The sequence below is a fragment of the Triticum urartu genome, chromosome 4A (assembly GCF_056163025.1).
Source record: "Triticum urartu cultivar PI428250 chromosome 4A, HENAU_Tu73, whole genome shotgun sequence".
Lineage (NCBI taxonomy): Eukaryota > Viridiplantae > Streptophyta > Magnoliopsida > Poales > Poaceae > Triticum > Triticum urartu.
Genome location: NC_141876.1, coordinates 383,362,391 through 383,376,228, shown reverse-complemented (window position 1 = coordinate 383,376,228; position 13,838 = coordinate 383,362,391).

Sequence of the window (13,838 nt, the reverse complement as noted above, 5' to 3'; positions counted from 1 at the left end):
ATTATCCCCTGTCTGGACTAAGTCCTCCGGTTTATATAGACATCGAGGGGATCTGGGTTACATAGAGTCGGTTACATAATATGGAATCTTCATAGTTGTTCGCCAAGCTTGCCTTCCATGCCAAGGAGAGTCCCATCCGGACACGGGCACCATCTTCGGTCTTCATATCTTCACAGCCCATCAGTCCGGCCCATAGATAACAGGTCGGACGCCGGAGGACCCCTTAGTCCGGGACTCCCTCAGTAGCCCCTGAACCTGGCTTCAATGACAAGGTATCCGGTGCGTAGTGCTGTCTTCGGCATTGCAAGGCGGGTTCCTCCTTCCGAACTCCAAAAAATAGTCTTCGGGTGAAACAAACGTGTCCGGACCTGTAAAACATACCGCACACAACCGTAGAGAGAATATAATAACACACGAGTCCCATCTGCTGACAACTTTAGTAATGTGACGTCACGCCTGTCTGGTCATAATTTCGAACCGTTTTTCGCCCCACATTTCGAGACGCGGTTGTCATTGGCACGTCCTATCAAAGCAGAGATCGTGTCCCCTTATCACAGGATTCTCATCAACATAGGTGCGGGTTACACATCCTTGGGAGCCGGCGAATTTTAAGGCGAATGGGGGGGGCGTTTGATATTCACCGCCCTTATAAGGAGATAAGATTCATCCTTCTTCCCCCACGCTTTCCTCCTGCCTCTCCGTCCTTGAGTTCGAGCGCCCAAGTTCTCATTCCCCTTGTCTCGAGAAAGCACTCAACCATGTCCGGAGCCGGAGGTCAAGGCAAGTGGATGGCCTCCTCCATTAAGGAGGAGAACGTCGCCGAGCTTCGGGCGGCCGGGTACCTGGCAAAGGAAATCGCCCACCTTCTTCCAGCCTAGGGACAGATCATCCCCACACCGAAGCCCAACGAGAGGGTAGTGTTCATCCCCCACTTCCTCCGCGGGCTAGGGTTTCCGCTCCACCCCTTCGTCCGCAGGATTATGTTCTACTACAGGATAGATTTCCACGATCTATCGCCGAACTCCTTCCTCAATATCTCGGCGTTCATCGTCATGTGTGAGGCCTTCCTCCGCATCCACCCCCACTTCGGGTTATGGCTCGAAACCTTCAACGTGAAGCCCAAGGTGGTGGACGACAGCACGCAGAGTGCGGGGGCGCAATGGTGAGCAAGCTCACTAATTTTTCTTGGCCAAAAGGCACATTCGTGGAATATGTCAAGGAATGGCAGAAGCTATGGTTCTACATCACCGAACCCTGCGACGCCTCCTAGGCCGCAGCTGCCGAATTCAACTCCAACACTCCTGTGCGGCTCACCTCTTGGGTCGAGAAGAGCCCAAACTGGTGTTTGTCGGATGAGCTGATTGCGTTACAAACACGCATCCAAACCATGATCGATAGGGATATCAAGCTCGTCGACATAATCCAAGTGATGCTGGTGCGCCGGATCCACCCCCGCCAGAGTTGAAGCCGTCCACTATGGGACTTCAACCCAAAGAAACACCATACCTTGGAGAGGCTCTTCGAAACGACTCATGAAGATGCCTGGAAGTTGCTTTTCAAGTGCAACGAGATACCGCTGGCCACCGATTCGGATTGTGGCCACGACATAAATCACCCCCCCCCAACGAGGTATGTTATTTTTAACACATCCCTTACTTGCTTGTTTCAAGGGTGATATTTATTGCTTTCATTACCATTGCTTTTTCAGTACTGGTTGAAGAAAGCGAAGAAGATTCGATGTCCGGCTCCCCTGCCCGAAGAGCCAGTCACTCCGCGTTTAGCGAAGATGCTGGAGCTGGCGCCTTACAAGGCACCAGAGAAGAAGGCCACAGGGAAGGCCAAGGGGGTCCGGAGTGGCCCTCATCGCAAGGGCACTTCGGACGCGGCGTCCGAAGACAAGGCCCATTACCCCGCTGCCGAAGGCAACACGGATGAGGAGGAGGAGAGCGACTCTCCCCCCGACGGGGGGAGGAAGAAGAGGGCGGCCTCCACAAATCTGGAGGCGGAGGCGCCCAAAAAGGGGAAGGGCTCCCTAATGGGTAACTCTGCATGGGACGTTGATGACAGTCCGGAGAGACGCCCCCGCGCTAAGCCTCAGGCCGCATCGTAAGTACTAACACCTTATCGGGCCATAAAGTCTCTCCTCCTCATTTTATTGAAACGATTGGCAAATGTTATTGTAGTCCAGCCCACAACAGCTCCCAGCGATCCTCGTCTAGAGGCTCGCTAGATTCCAAGGCGATGGCGAGCGACTCCCTGCCAGACACACACTCCCCCAAGACCAAGGAGGATGTGGAGGTGCTGTCCCGAAGGACTGTCTCCAGTGGGGGAGAGGCTCAAGAGGCGCCCAAAGGCGAAACCCCCACCGCCGGACACCAAGGGGACTCAATCCCCAATGAGACTGGCGGGGAGGGCCGTACATAGTTCGGCCCTCAACCGGACTAAATTCCGGAGACCGAGGCAGCTCCTGAATCCAGCAGGCACCCTCCTTCGAAAGAAGGGGGATGCCTGTTCCGCCGGTGACCCCTGTCCAACCAGGGGCACCGGATAACCTGCTGGAGGCGCTACGAGGCGCTTCCATTATGGATGAGCACCGGGCCCTTATGGGCGTGGTGATTGAAAAGGTTTAGTCCACCAAGAGCGGATTAACCGAAGCCTGCAGCAGCTTGCTGACAGGTTTTGAGGTAAGAGACGCCGACCAAGGAGAAAATCCCAGTGTAGACTAGTAGCCCCTGAGACGCTGTCCGGTGTTCGGAAAGAAAAAGCCGGACAGAGGATCGATCTCGTTTTAACAGGAAACTAACTTAATTTTTCTGAAATTCAGGCGTCGTTGCTAGTCGCGGCCTCGCATCCGGCCAAAGTTTCTAGACTGAAGCAGAAACTGGCAGAGGCCAAGGAGGAGCTGAGCCAAGCGAAGAGGCGACTCCGGGAGAAACAAGGTAAGTAATAACCTATTATATATTTGAAAAGAAGAAAATTGTATGCAATGACTAAAATGCCATGATTTGTACAGAAGCGACGACCAAGGTCGAGGCCCTGAGAAAGGCCCTGGCCGGAGCCGAGGGGAAGGCTGTCCAACAGCAAGCCGCCCGTAAGAAGCTCAAGGCTCAAGTTGGGGAGGTCCAGCAGGAGCTCCAAGACGTTGTGAAGAAGTGTGAAGCTTTGGAGCACGAGGCCTCGGCTCGAGAGGCCGAACTTACCAAGGCTCGTCAGAGCTCAAAAGCCGCACTGAATGAGGCCCGGGACGCTCTCCAGGAAATCCAGGAGGCGAAGAAGATCGCAGCGGGTAAGGCATTTAACATGCAAAGCAAGTATGTGGAGAGGAAGTACCTTTTACTAACCCGGATTCGGAGTTGCCCAGGGGCTTTTGTGGATCTGTCGCGTAGTGTATTTGATGCTACGGAGTTCTTCCGAGCCAGGGAAGGGGATTCTTCGAAGAAGCTGTTCTGGTCGCAGTATGTTGTGCCAGAACATTCGGTGGCCTTTTCCGATCACCTCAAGCAGTTGATCGAGCTGCATAGGGTGGCCGAACTGTCCATGAAGGATTTCATAATCCGATTATGGCCGCCTGAAGCTATACCTAGTAGTTATTTCGGCCTTGTGAAGCGGGTGGTGGAGGCTTTTCCACGGCTAGACATCGTCAAGCGATCAGACTGCATCGAGGGTGCCCGCATGGCCTTCGCTCGTTGCAAGATGTGGTGGGCGAAGATGGATGTCGTCGAGGTGGCCAGGGGGGCACCGGAGGGCAAGGAGCACCGCACACCCGAGCGATATTTTGCGGATGTCCTAGAGGGATCTCGACTTGTAGCAACGCAGTGTGGGCACGGCGTTATTCTTGAATGAATACATCCATGTTTTGCCTTGTATGAACAAATCCGCCTTGTAATATGTAATTTTTATTATGTTTTGATTGTTTCCTCCTGTGCGGCTGTGTTGTATGAAATCTGAGGGTTAACCAGTCGTCGGCTTTAGCCCTTGCGTAGGTAGTACGGAGGTGTTCGGGATGGAATCTAAACAATCTTGATCCAATTATATGGTCCTTGAAGGAGTTGTTTAGCGCAATGAACCAGGCAACCAGACTATATGGCTTGAATGCCCTCACTTAGCCATAGGAGTTCTATAATAAAACATAGGCGTAGCCCCTGGTATATGAACCAGAGTGTTGTCAGCGTCTGATCGGGAAGTACCGATCCTTCACGCATTGCGGAAAAAATTCCAACGATTTGAGACCTCCGAACAGCTGATCAGCTCTCGCCGCATCATGACAGTCCGTTTTCGGCTTTCTCTACTGTGGTGCTCATCCAGTTTAGACCAGGACACAATTGCAGTAGTTCTCCCTTTACTACCCTAGCCGATGTAGCGGAACATAGGGTAGCAAGCACAGGAGCCGGGCAACCCAAAAATTGACCAAAAGACATGATTAGGAGCCAATGCATATAATGTTAAATTCGGGGTGCCGAACTATACTTATAGAAAGTGTTCAGACTTTTGTTGCCGTAGTGTAAGGTGCTATAAAGCCCCTGGCAAACATCAAACATGACAAAGTGTATGGGTGCTACCTCATGGGGTTATCCATAGGGAATCTGAAAAAGAAAAGAGAGAAAGAAAATAGAAAAGACGTAAAGGTGAAAAGCTGGGGTCCTAAAGCTCCAGCTACAAAATGTTTTCATTGTAATGTAATTAGTACGCCAAGGCGCATTGATACAAATAGTGCAATAAGCAATAGGCTATTTAACATGCCTAAACCTGGGGAAAGATGCATATGGGTCCTGGAAAACAGGTAGAGTTATCATTAACAGAATCACCTAAAAAAGTTCCCCATATGTCCGCGCTTCTCGCCGTCTTGGTGTATTTATCCTACAAGAGGATCGATGACCAGCCCCCCCGATGGGGCCTATGGGATTGAGACCTGAAAGGAAAACAAGTAAAAGTGAAAGTATGTGTGTATCCGATGTCGGATGAGTCGTGCCATGGATCACAAGTTGTCTGTGCCTCCGTCAATGCCCATGGAATTTTAAGTGTGTAGTTATGTACGCACGGCACGAATGCCACCACTTGATCGGGACTAAGACGGAGGCCGGATTGCTAGTAGAGCTCGTGACGAGCTGAGCTCTCCTGCTGCAGAGTAGTTCGGACCCTCTTAAGGATGTCTGCGGGCTCGTCTGCCGAATGAAGGGTCTGCTTGAGAAGGTCGCTTCATACTTCTGCTGCTAGGGCAGCTATGTGCTCTTCTGTACGGAGAGAGTGTTCCGTATTGCCACTGACTATTATAACGCCGCGTGGACCGGGCATCTTGAGCATGAGATAAGCATAGTGTGGCACTGCGTTGAATCGAGCAAATGCAGTTCGTCCGAGCAGTGCATGATAGCCACTGCGGAATGGGGCGATATCAAAGATTAACTCCTCACTTTGGAAGTTGTCCGAAGATCCGAAGACAACCTCTAATGTGATTGAGCCCGTACAGTGGGCCTCTACACCTGGTATGACTCCTTTAAAGGTAGTCCTTGTAGGCTTGATCCTTGATGGGTTAATGCCCATTTTCCGCGCTGTATCCTGATAGAGTAGATTGAGGCTGCTACCACCGTCCATAAGGACGCGATTCAGGTGAAACCCATCAATTATTGAGTCTAAGACTAGTGCGGCTGAGCCCCCGTGACGGACACTGGTCGGGTGGTCCCGGCGATCGAAAGTGATCGGGCACGATGACCATGGGTTGAATTTTGGGGAGACTGGCTCTATCGCATAGACGTCCCTAAGCGCCCGCTTGCGCTCCCTCTTGGGGATGTGGGTGGCATATATCATGTTCACCGTTTTGACCTGAGGGGGAAACTTCTTCTGTCCCCCTGTGTTCGGCTATCGTGGCTCTTCGGCATCGTAATTGTCCTCGCTTTGCGATCCTTTTTCCCTGTTCTCGGCATTTAATTTGCCGACCTATTTGAAAACCCAGCACTCTCTATTTGTATGATTAGGAGGCTTGTCGGGGGTACCGTGAATCTGGCATGGACGATCAAGTATGCGGTCCAAGCTGGATGGGCCCGAATTGTTCTTTTGGAATGGCTTCTTCTGCTGACCGGACTTAGAGCCACTGAATCCGGCGTTGACCACCGTATCCTTGGTGTTGTCACCGCTATTTTGGCGCTTGTATCTATTGTGTCGAGACTTGTATTTGTTATTTTTAGCTTCAGGGGTGCCGGCGTCGCTTGCATTGTTTTTGCTACGGGCCAACCAACTGTCCTCGCTCGCACAAAAGCGGGTCATTAGTGCCGTGAGGGCCACCATGGATTTTGGCTTTTCTTGGCCGAGGTGGTGAGCGAGCCATTCGTCGCGGATGCTATGCTTGAAAGCTGCTAGAGCTTCAGCGTCCAGACAGTCAACAATTTGGTTCTTTTTAGTTAGGAACCTTGTCCAGAATTTCCTGGCGGACTCTCCGGGCTGCTGTACTATATGGCTTAAGTCATCAGCATCCGGAGGTCGAACGTATGTACCTTGGAAGTTATCGAGGAAAACCTCTTCCAAGTCCTCCCAGCTGCCAATGGAATTGTCAGGCAAACTATTTAGCCAATGCCGAGTGGGCCCCTTGAGATTGAGAGGGAGGTATTTGATGGCGTGGAGATCATCTCCGTGTTCCATATGGATGTGGAGAATGAAGTCTTCGATCCACACCACGGGGTTCGTGGTCCCATCGTATGATTCTATGTTCACGGGCTTGAATCCTTTGGGGAAATCGTGATCCAAGACCTCATCAGTGAAGCAATGAGGGTGTGTGGGGCCTCCGTATCGGGCCGTATCATGACGTAGCTCTGATGAAGTCCGTCTGCGGTGTTCGGCCTGCGCATGATTGGGTTTGTCTCGTCCGAATAGGTGGCCATTGTCACGTGTCGAGGTGCGTCCTCGCGATTCCTAGATTGATCTGGTAGGTCCTGCTTTATTGTTCAGGTTCTGCCAGAGGTCATATGTATGGATGTGGGCGAATTTACCCTTGCCTGAGTGACGAGGCGGGGCGGGCTGGTGTTCGGCATGGGTTGTCGTTTTGTCTCGGCCACGCGGTGGCCGGTCAGCCGCATTGTACGATGGTGGTATATACTCTGGCGCCTCCTCGTCGAACTGAGGTAGCAATTTACGCTTTGGGTAGCTTTTGGTTGGGCGCTTGAGGCCGTATTCTTCGGCTGCTAGGACAATAGTCCATTTATCATTGAGCAGATCCTGGTAAGCTTGAAGCTGCTACTGCTTCTTTTTCAGGCTCCTTGCAGTGGCTATTAGCTGGCGCTTGAAGCGCTCCTGCTCAAGAGTTTCCTCGGGCATGATGAAATCCTCAGTGCCAAGGCTCACCTCATCCTCGGAGAGCGGAAGGTAACGGTCGTCCTCCGAGTCTTTGTGTGTGGCCTGTTTAACAGGGCTAACCTGTGCATCTTCCCATTCGTCTTGCTCGTTTGTTGTGTCGATGGGGTCTTCGTTGTCTTCGGCACCTTCTGGAGTGTCATCTTCTCCTGTGCCGGTGTTGCTATCTTTACTGCGGCGTGACTTAGAGCAGCGCTGCTGAAGCCGACGCTTGGACTGTGTTTCGAAAGGTTTATCTTCAACTGGGTCTTCCTTGTCGTCGCTGTTGTTTTCCTTTGGTGCATCCACCATGTATACGTCATACGAGGAAGTGGTCGTCCAGCGTCCGGTTAACGGCGGGTTCTGGTCTTCTTCTTTTCCGGAATCGTTGTCCATACCGTTGATGTCCTCGGAGTCGTAATCAAGTCCATCAGTCAAATCCTCGACCATGGCTATAAAGTGGGTGGCGGGTGGGAAGCGAAATTCTCCATCGTCAGCCCCTAGTTCGAGCCGGATATAGTTCGGCTGAGAGTCCTCCGCTAAGGACAGACTTTTTAACGAGTTTAGCAGATCGCCCAGAGGCGAGTGCTGGAAGATGTCTGCAGCGCTGAATTCAAAGATGGATAAACGCTCAAGCTCGGTGTCTGCGGGCTCGCATGGTTCGGAACCTATAGTCGGAGACAAGTCCAGTGTTCCGGTGGCATAGGCATCGAGTGAGACCAGGTCCACGTGCGGCTCCAACGTCGTGGAATCTGTGGCCTCCGTGGTGGGGTTAATCCTCCCATCTTTGGATGGCACGGCCTGCTCCGGCTCTAGGGCCAGAGTGATTACAGGAGCGATCTCCTGGATGCGGCTCGACGACAGATTTAAGTCATGATCATCGGGGTGATCGGGAGCGGCTACCACGGTATTGAATTCGGTGAAGATCAAGTCTCCACAAATGTCCGCGACGTAGTTCAAGCTCCCGAATCTGACCTGATGGCCAGGGGCGTAGCTTTCGATCTGCTCCAGATGGCCAAACGAGTTGGCCCGCAGTGCGAAGCCGCAGAACATGAAGATCTGTCCAGGGAGGAAAGTTTCTCCGCAGACAGCGCCATTATTGATGATTGAAGGGGCCATCAAACCTTTCAATGACAGCACAGAGGAACTCTCAATGAAAGCACCAATGTCAGTGTCAAAACCGGCGGATCTCGGGTAGGGGGTCCCGAACTGTGCGTCTAAGGTTGATGGTAACATGAGACAGGGGACATGATGTTTACCCAGGTTCGGGCCCTCTTCATGGAGGTAATACCCTACGTCCTACTTGATTGATATTGATGAATATGAGTATTACAAGAGTTGATCTACCACGACATCATAATGGCTAAACCCTAGAAGTCTAGTCTGTATGACTACGATATTGAATATCCCCTATCCAGATTAAGTCCTCTGGTTTATATAGACACCGGAGGGATCTAGGGTTACATAGAGTCGGTTACATAATATGGAATCTTCATAGTTGTTCACCAAGCTTGCCTTCCATGCCAAGGAGAGTCCCATCCGGACATGGGCACCGTCTTCGGTCTTCATATCTTCACAGCCCATCAGTCTGGCCCATAGATAACAAGCCGGACGCCCGAGGACCCCTTAGTCCCGGCTCCCTCAACGAGCTTCTTTGCAGCCCCTAATAAAGCAAGAGGGGCTCGTCGGCAACGCATTAAATGCGTTTGTCTGATGATGCCAGGGGATAGGCTCAGCCCCTGTACACCTTTCCACCTTCTGTATGCCACTGTGGCGACCCCTTTTTGTCTATAAAAGGAGGCCCAAGGCGTACTGGAGGGGGGTTCAGATCTTTTGGACTAGAGAGCCACCGCAGCTAGTTCAAGAACAAAAGAACACCCAAATATACATCAAAGCAGGACTAGGGTTTTACGTGTCCCCGCGGCCCGAACCTGGGTTAACGATTTGTGTGCTGACCGCCAGACCCGCTCTTTGCACAACCCCGCACCCGCCAACGGTAGAAGGGATCCTAGTGACGCCATAGGTGTCGTTTCCCATCGACAGTCACCTTCGGCCAGCGTAACAACTACCGCACAGAGCTCATCGACTTTGATGTCGCCCACATCCGTCTGTTGTACAACGCCATCTTTGGGTATCCAGCATTGGCCAAGTTTATGACAGTGACCCACCATGGCTACAACGTCCTCAAGATACCAGGGAGTGGAGGCATCATCACGGTCCCTGTGAAGAAAGATATGTGGTGTGCTCCCTTCAGCGCGCCTTCCAAGCCGCTGCGATCGAAGACCCCAACAATGAAGGCATCATGTACCCTCCTAAGGCCATCCCCAAGAAGAAGAAGCAGCTACTGCTCCCGAGGCCTCAGGAGAGGAGTGTTTCTAGCGGCACCACCTCAGGACCTGCGCCCACAGTTGGGGCGCCTCCCTCCCTCGCATAGGAAGGCGCGCCCGGCACCCTCCTCGGGCAAGGCTCGAGGGCTCTGTTCATGCTCGGGTACACAACGTCTAATAACACCATCTACTCCTTCTTTATAAAGGTCTGGGTCATCCCAAAAATAATGTCTTAAATCATAGAAAATCTTTTTCTTTTGCTGGTATGTGAAACTAGGTGGTATAAACTTAGCAACAATGTAATTAGCATAATCAGCATACCATGGAGTAGTACGAGAAGCATTTATGATAGCTAATTGTTCATCGGGAAAGCTATCATCAATAGGTAGTGGGTCATCAAGAACATTCTCTAACCTATAAAAGTTGTCTGCAACGGGGTTCTCAGCTCCCTTTCTATCAATAATATGCAAATCAAATTCTTGTAGTAGGAGAACCCATCTAATAAGTCTAGGTTTAGCATCTTTCTTTTCCATAAGATATTTAATAGTAGCACGATCAGTGTGAACAGTTACTTTAGAATCAACAATATAAGGTCTGAACTTATCACAAGCAAATACAACTGCTAAAAATTCCTTTTCAATAGTAGCATAATTTCTCTTGGCACTGTCTAGAGTTTTACTAGCATATTGGATAACATTTAATTTCGTATCAACACTTTGTCCTAAACAACACCTACAGCATAATCACTGGCATCGCACATAATTTCAAAGGGTAAATTCCAATCATGAGGCTGAACAATAGGTGCAGAAATCAAGGCTTTCTTAAGTATTTCAAATGCTTCTACACAATCATCATCAAAGACAAAAGGAACATCTTTTTGTAAGAGATTAGTTAGAGGCCTGGAAATTTTTGAGAAGTCTTTAATGAACCTCCTATAAAAACCGGCATGACCAAGGAAACTTCTTATACCTTTGATGTCCTTAGGACACGGCATCTTTTCAATAGCATCAACTTTAGCTTTATAAACTTCAATGCCTCTTTCCCAAATTTTATGCCCCAAAACAATGCCTTCATTAACCATAAAGTGGCACTTCTCCCAATTCAAGACAAGATTAGTTTCTTCACATCTCTGCAAAACTCGATCAAGGTTGCTTAAGCAATCATCAAAAGAAGTTCCATATACGGAGAAATCATCCATGAAAACCTCAACAATCTTTTCACAAAAGTCAGAGAATATAGCAGTCATACATCTTTGAAAGGTAGCAGGTGCATTACATAAACCAAAAGGCATACGTCTATAAGCAAAAGTACCGAAAGGGCAAGTAAAGGTGGTCTTTTATTGATCCTCTTTTGACAGAGGTATTTGAGAGAAACTAGAATAACCATCTAGAAAGCAAAAAATATGTATGTTTAGATAATCTTTCTAGTATTTGATCAATAAAAGGTAAAGGGTAATGATCATTTTTAGTAGCTTCATTTAGTTTGCGGAAATCAATTACCATTCTATAACTGTAACAATTCTTTGTGGGATCAATTCATCTTTATCATTTGGAACAACAGTAATACCTCCCTTCTTAGGGACACAATGGACATGACTTACCCATTGACTATCAGCAACAGGATAAATTATACCTGCCTCCAGAAGCTTTAGTATTTCTTTTCTTACCACTTGTTTCATTTTAGGATTAAACTGTCGTTGGTGATCAACAACCGGTTTAGCATCTTTCTCCAACTTTATTTTGTGCTCGCATAGAGTGGGACTAATGCCCTTAAGATCATCAAGAGTATATCCAATAGCTGCATCATGCTTCTTCAGAGTTTTCAATAATTTCTCCTCTTATGGCTCTGAAAGGTTAGCCCTAATAATAACTAGATATATCTCCTTTTCATCAAGATAAGAATATTTAAGAGTATCAGGTAATGATTTAAGCTCAAACACGGGATCACCCTTGGGTGGAGGAGGATCCCCTAGAATTTCGACAGGCAAGTTGTGTTTCAAAATAGGTCCCTGTCTAAAGAATACTTCATCTATTTCCCTTCGTTCATTGATAAACATATCATTTTCATGGTCTAGTAAATATTGTTCTAAAGGATCAATAGGAGGCATGGCAATAGAAGCAAGATCAATAATTTCACCTTTACTAGGCAATTCTTTATCATGGGGTTGTCTACGAAATTTAGCAAAATTAAAATCATGAGACATATCCCCTAAACCAACAGAAACAATATCCTTTTGTAGTCTATCTTAGCATTAACAATATTCAAGAAGGGTCTACCAAATATAATGGGACAAAAGTCATCTTGTGGGGAACCAAGAACAAGAAAATTAGCAGGATATTTAACTTTCCCACACAAGACTTCAACATCTCTAACAATCCCAGCAGGTGAAATAATATCTCTATTGGCAAGCTTAATTGTAACATCAATACCTTCTATCTCAGCAGGTGCAATATCATGCATAATTTCTTCATATAAAGAATGAGGTATTGCACTCGCACTAGCACCCATATCACATAAGCCATGATAGCAATGATCTCCTACTTTAACAGAAATAATAGGCATGCCTACAACAGGTCTATATTTATTTTTAGTATCAGGTCTAGCAATTCGAGCAGCTTCATCATAAAAGTAAATAACATGCCCATCAATATTATCGGACAAGAGATCTTTAACCATAGCAATACTAGGTTCAACATTAATTTGCTCAGGGGGTGTAGGTGTTCTAGTATTACTCTTACGAACCACAGTTGAAGCTTTAGCATGATCCTTTATTCTAGTAGGGAAAGGTGGTTTCTCAATATAAATGGTAGGAACAATAGGATCAACATTATAAGTGATAGTCTTTTATTCAACTTTAATAGGTTCAACTACTTTTACTTCAATGGGAGGATGATATTTAATCCACTTCTCCTTAGGGAGGTCAACATGAGTAGCAAATGATTCACAGAAAGAAGCTACTATCTCAGAGTCAAGTCCATATTTAGTGCTAAATTCACAAAAAGCATCGATATCCATAAAAGATTTAACACAATCAAACTTAGGTGTTATACCTGACTCCTTACCTTCGTCGAGTTCCCAATCTTCAGAGTTGCGTTTAATTCTTTCCAATAAATCCCATCTGAATTCAATAGTCTTCATCATAAAAGAACCAGTACACAAAGTATCAAGCATGGAGTGATTACTGAGAGAAAGCCGAGCATAAAAATGTTGAATAATAATTTCTCTTGAGAGCTCATGACTGGGGAATGAATATAACATTGACTTAAGCCTCCCCCAAGCTTGAGCGATGCTTTCTCCTTCGCAAGGCCAAAAATTATATATATATAATTACGATCACGATGAACCAGATGCATAGGATAAAACTTCTGATGAAATTCCAGTTTCAATCGGTTGTAGTTCCATGATCCAATATCATCACATAGCCTAAACCATGTCAATGCCTTTCCCTTCAAACATAAAGGGAAGACCTTCTTCTTGATAACATCCTCGGGCATACCTGCAAGCTTAAATAATCCACAAACTTCATCCCCATAGATTAGGTGCAAATCAGGATGCAATGTTCCATCTCCTGTAAAAGGATTATCTAGCAGTTTCTCTATCATACCCGAAGGAATTTCAAAGTAAACTTTTTCAATAGGTTCAGTAGGTTGAGGAGAAACTCTTTGCTCTACTGGTCGGGGTGAAGATACCCCGAACAAGCCCCTCAAAGGAATATGTTCCATAGTAACAAGTGACAGTAAATTTCAGCACACTATATAAATTTTTCCTTACCAAATTCCACCTACCAAAGGCGCTTCACTCCCCGGCAACTGTGCCATAAAAGAGTCTTGATGACCCACAAGTATAGGGGATATATCGTAGTCCTTTCGATAAGTAAGAGTGTCGAACCCAACGAGGAGCAGAAGGAAATGATAAGCAGTTTTCAGTAAGGTATTCTCTGCAAGCACTGAAATTATCGGTAACAGATACTTTTGTGATAAGGTAATTGGTAACGGGTAACAAGTAATAAAAGTAAATAAGGTGCAGCAACATGTCCCAATCCTTTTTGTAGAAAAGGAAAAGCCTGGACAAACTCTTATATAAAGGAAAACGCTCCCGAGGACACATGGGAATTATCATCAAGCTAGTTTTCATCACGCTCAATGATTCGTGTTTGGTACTTTGATAATTTGATATATGGGTGGACCGGTGCTT